The sequence below is a fragment of the Nannospalax galili genome, unplaced genomic scaffold, assembly GCF_000622305.1.
Source record: "Nannospalax galili isolate Female #2095 unplaced genomic scaffold, S.galili_v1.0 scaffold337, whole genome shotgun sequence".
In the NCBI taxonomy this organism is placed as follows: domain Eukaryota; kingdom Metazoa; phylum Chordata; class Mammalia; order Rodentia; family Spalacidae; genus Nannospalax; species Nannospalax galili.
Window position 1 is genome coordinate 460,954 of NW_008340932.1, and position 5,779 is coordinate 466,732.

Genomic DNA, 5,779 nt, shown 5'->3' on the forward strand with positions numbered 1-5,779 from the left:
TTAAAATTATGTGTATATTATTTTTTTGCCTCACGCTTTAGATATCATAACAAACCCAAACAGACCTTCATCACTTGCTTAGGCTTTCTAGCTATTTCTGCCTATTTTGGAAAATATCTCCATTCCCATATTGTCTTAACATCTTTTACATTCTCAATTTTTTAAAAATAATTATGAGACAAAATAGCATTAACAAATAAATTTTCCATCTGTTGTGAGACTTCTTTTCCAGAGGGTTGCCAAGCAATGCTTACTCCCTTTCAAGTTTCCAGTGTCGAGCTAATGTTTGATTAAAGTTTTACTGGGGAACCAATGAATTTATTGAACTTACTTACCGAGATACCCGACGGGTTGCTGAAGTATATGTATGACCTGAAGGTGTGCACACTGGAAAGCCTTTGCCCAGCATGGGTCACACCTCCTCTTCCTAGCCTTCCCCAGATTGTATACTTTAGCCCTCCCCAAATCCAGTAGGCCATGTGTGATAGGGTCAAATTACATACAGTTGGCTGAAAAGAGTGGCTGGATGATGAGTGAGGTCCAATGACCCTGCTTGGCCCTCCTTTAATGAATGAGTACAACTGTCAACAAGTCCAATTGTGATGATGTTCAGTGATCAGGTCTAGCTGAAGTTGTGAGGATGGTAGTTTTTTCATGCAGAAGGGACTGCTATATAGCATAATCTTTTTTTAAAGGACCTGGAATTTAAAAGGGTTTGGTGCTAGAGTCCACATTTGAAGGAGAACAATGTTTGTTTTTCTGAGTCTGAGTTACTTCACTTAGTATAACAGTTTTTAGATCCATTCTTTTACATGCAAATTTCATTATTTCACCTTTTTTATTGCTGAATAGAACTCCATTGTGTAAATATACCACATTTTTGTTAATCACTCCTCACTTTAGGGGCACTTAGGTTGCTTCCATCTTTTAGCTATTGTGAAAAGAGCAGCAACAAATATGGTTGTACAAGTGTCTCTATAATAGGATGAGTCCTTTGGGTATATGTCAAAGAGTGGTGTAACTGGGTCAAATGGTAGGTTCATTTTTAGTTTTTTAAGAGTTCTCCACACTGTTTTCCATAGAGGTTACATGAGTTTGCAATCCTACTAGCAGTGAATAAGTGTTCCCCTTTCTCCACATCCTCACCAGCATTTGGTATCATTTGTTCTCTTGATCCCAGCCAGACTGATTGGGGCAATGTGATACCTTAGAGTGGTTTTAATTTGCATTTCCCTAATTGTTAACAATGTTGAATACTTTTTGAGATATTTCTTAGCCATCTTTATTTCTTCATTTGAGAACTCTTTGTTTAGATCTTTAGCCCATCTTTTAATTGGGTCATTTGGTTTCTCGATTCTTTGTTTTTGAGTTCTTTATATATTCTGGATGTTAAACCCCTGTCAGATGTGTCAATAGTGAAGATTTTTTTCCCATTCTGTGGTTTTCTCTTCAGTTTTTGATTGTTTCTTTTGCTGTACAGAAGCTTTTTAGTTTAATGAGGTCCCACTTATTGACTGCTGACCTTAATTCCTGAGCAACTGCTGTCTGATTTAGAAAATCCTTTCCTACACCTATATCTTGTAAGTTACTGCCAATATTTTCTTCTAATAGTTTCACAGTTTTCAGTTTCACATTGGGGTCTTTGATCCATTTGGTGTTGACTTTTGCGCAATGTGAAAGATAAAGATCTAGTTTCATTTTTCTATGGGTGGAGATCCAGTTTTGCTAGCACCATTTATTGAAGATGCCCTCTTTCCTCCATTGTGTGTTCTTGGCACCCTTGTCAAATACCAGGTGGCTGAAATTGCATGTGCTTGGGTTTGGATCTTCAGTGATGTTCCACTCATCCATGTGTCTATTTTTGTTCCATTACCATGCTGTTCTAAGACTATAGCTCTATAGTATACTTTGAAATCTGGTATAGTAATCCCCCCAGCATTGCTCTTTGTGCTCAGGATTGCTTTGGCAATCTGGGTTCTTTTATGCCTCCATATGAATTTAAGGATTTTTTTTTTCTAACTCTGTGAAGTATGTCATGGGATTTTTGATTAGGATTGCATTGAATCTATACATTTCTTTTGGTAGGATGGTCATTTTCACAATATTAACTTTTCCAATCCATGAGCATTGGAAATCACTACATCTCCTGGTGTCAATCTCTTTCTTTAATGATTTAAAATTTTCATTGTAAAGATCTTCATTGTCTTTGGTCAGATTTATTCCAAGATATATATTTTTTGCAGCTATTTTGAATGGGAGCATTTTCCTGTATTCTTTCTCCAATTGCTTCTTATTGGTATATAGAAAGACTACTCATTTTTGTAGATCGATTCTATAACATGTCAGTATAGTGAAAGTGTTGATCAACTGATCTACGAGTTTTCTGGTAGAACTTTTGTGATCTCCCAGGCATAGTATCATATCATCTGCAAAAATAGTAATTTGACCTCTTCTTTTCCAATTAGTACTCCTTTAATTTCCTTCTCTTGACTTATTGCTCTAACAAGAATTTCAAGCACTATGTTGAAAAAAAGTGGAGATAGTGGACATCCTTGTCTGGTTCCTGATTTTAATGGGAATGCTTCCAATTTTTCTCCATTTAGAATGATGTTGGCTGTGGGTTTGTTGTATATAGCTTTAATTATGTTGAGGTATGTTCCCTCCAGTCCAATTCCCTCTAGGACTTTGAACATAAATGCATGCTGAATTTTGTCAAAAGCCTTTTCTGCATCTATTGAGATGATGATGTGGCTTTTGTCTTTGAGTCCATTTATAAGGTTAATGACGTTTATTGACTTGCATATATTGAACCATCCCTGCATCTCTGAGATAAAGCCTACTTGATCCTGGTGAATGATCTTTTTCATGTCTGTATGTGGTTTGCAAGTATTTTATTGAGAATTTTTGCGTCTATGTTCATTAAGGATATGGGTCTATAGTTTTCTTGTTTGGTTGTGCCTTTACCCAGTATGGGTATTAGAGTGATGTTGGCTTCTTAGAAGGAATTTGGGAGGCCTCCCTCTGTTTCTTTCTGAATAGTTTAAGTAGTGTTGGTTGGTAGTCTTCTTTAAATGTCTGCTAGAATTCTGCTGTAAATTCATTGGGGCCTGGGCTTTTTTTAGTTGGGAGGTTTTGTATTACTGTTTCAAATTTCTCATATGTTATGGGTCTGTTTAAACTATTGATCTTTTCTTGGTTTGAATTTGATTTTAAATATCCATCCATTTCTTTTAGATTTTCAAATATCCATCCATTTCTTTTAAATTTTTCAAATTGGTAGTATATAGGTTTTTAAAATATTCCCTTATAATAGTTTGGATCTTTTGGGTGTCTGTTGTGGTGTTTCCCCTTTCATCTCTGATTTTCTTGATTTGGATATGCTCTTTCTTTCTTTTGGTTATAAATACATTTTAAAAGTAATCATTCCTTTAATGAAAATTTTGAAAGTTAAAAATGAACATGACAACTGATTACCGCTACATGAGCAACAGCTGACCCTCCTTAAACAAAGACCTCTAGATAGGCTGACTAGAGTCACCAGAAAGGCAAGTAGTGGAGAATGGCTGGGGGTGCCAACAACACAGCAGACAGTAGCAGGGATAACAAAGTATAAGGGCTCTAGTGGGGGTAGGGAGGCTATGAGCGGGTACTAGCTGGGAAGTGGGTATAAAAATAAAATAAATTTTAAAAAATTAAACTAATAATAATAATAATTCTTCAAAGCATAAAAATTTGAAACATTACCATTGAAATCTACCTGACAACTTTATATCCATGCTCAGATGCCAAGGAGCTCACAAACCAACCGACTATGACTAGTAATAATCAGATATATAGAGACTAGAAATGCATGTGCAACTTAGTGTCAATTGTATTGAAAATGAATTTTTCTGTATGAAACTGTGTATTAATAGTGAAATGAAGATCTTTTTTTAAAGTTTAAAACCTCATTTAATTTTATGTCTTATAGGGTTTATACTGCACTATTCTTTTAACATAACAACTATTTTGCTTTCTAAACTTCAGCATTTGATATTTCCTTTCCCGTTCACTCTCAAAAACGTTGTGTCCTTTGATTGAATATGTCAATGCTGTTGTAATGAAATGCTTCTTCTGACTGTGTGGTTATTAAATAAATAATTTTAAAAACTGAACATAAAAAATAAAAGAGGGATCTGGGCTTAGAGGTGCACGCCTGTAGTTCCAGCACTTGGGAGCAAAGGCAGGCAGATCTCTGTAATTTCAAGGCCAGCCTGGTCTACATAATGAGTTCCAGGACAACTGGGGCTACAGGGAGACCATGCTTCAAAAAGACAAAAATAAATAAACAAATAAATAAAAAGTGTGGGAAGGTAACAAAACAATAAATTGTGTATATTGTAAATGACTTATTCTCAATTTAAATAGGACAATAATTAAAATTATTGAATAGAAATTCTTTTTATTACTGTTATTATTTCTTCCTAACCTCCAATGCAAGGCTTTTTGGGAGAGCAGGGGAACAGGAGAAATACAGAAATGGCACAAGGAGGGCAAATGACAGTAAAAAGACAAAAGACTAAAGCAAAGTGTAGGCTGATATCCCATTGTGTCTGAACACTATGATAGACAGCCTGAAGAAAACTACTCAGACTAATAGCATATTAGTGTGTCAGTTACAAACACTTATGTGTACAAACATAGGCACATATTTTTATTAGTTTAATCATGAATTAATGTCAGTCACAAATATACCCCTGATTATCGCAAGAAAAACAGAGTTGGAGCTATTGAGATGCCACTGGATAAAGCACTTGCCTTACACCATGAGGACATGCATTCAGATCTCCAACACTCAGTTGCATAAATGTCTTAGGGTGATGCTGTAATCCCAACACTTTTTAAGCAGAGACATGGTCCTTAAACATGGTGGCAAACTAGACTAGCTAAATCAGGTAGCTTCAGGTTGAGGAAGAGACATTGCCAGTATCAAGTAAAATATTGTCACCCAAATTCCCTCTGGGTCTCCGGTATGATCAGACAAACAATGTAATATATTTTTATGTGAATTTACTATGGTTTATGCCCTTAGGTAGGGAGAGGGTAAGTTGGTAACTTAAACAGAGACAAGCACTCTTGCACAGAGGCTCAGAGCCCACTACCAGATGCTCCCCCGCCCAGCCCATAGTCTCCATTAACTTTCGCCCACACGTCTTGAGCCAGCAGTCTCGTTCCAGGCTGGTAAATGCCCCCTTCAAGTCCATGCAGGTGAGGTGCTGGGGCCATCTATGTCTCCACACCCTTCACCACATGCATTCCTCCCTGCTCTGGGCTTCTGTCCCAAGATGGCTCTCAGGCACACCTCAGAAGTCTTCTCTCTAAGGCAGACCCCGCCCCTTGGAGAAATTAGCCAATTGGGAGACAAATATCAAAGTAAATAAAGTGGCAAGCAATCAAGGAAGATACTGAATGTCAACCCCTGGTCTCCACACACATGCACACATGCCATCAGAGAGTGTGCAATTTCATACATGCAAACACATACAAAACCGACTCATACATTCCCACACAAAAGAAAAAAGATCAGAAAATTGCTCTAAGATATAAAAGCTTGAAAATTTTTCACTTTCCAGCATTTGAAATTCATAAACAATAAACACAGCATATTTCATAGAAGAGTATTTCACTGTGCATATATCATGCTTTCTACCAAAATATATGATATAAAATCATAGATGTCATGTATATTTACTTTGCATTCAACCATTAATACAATGAGACAATCATCATAAATGTATGC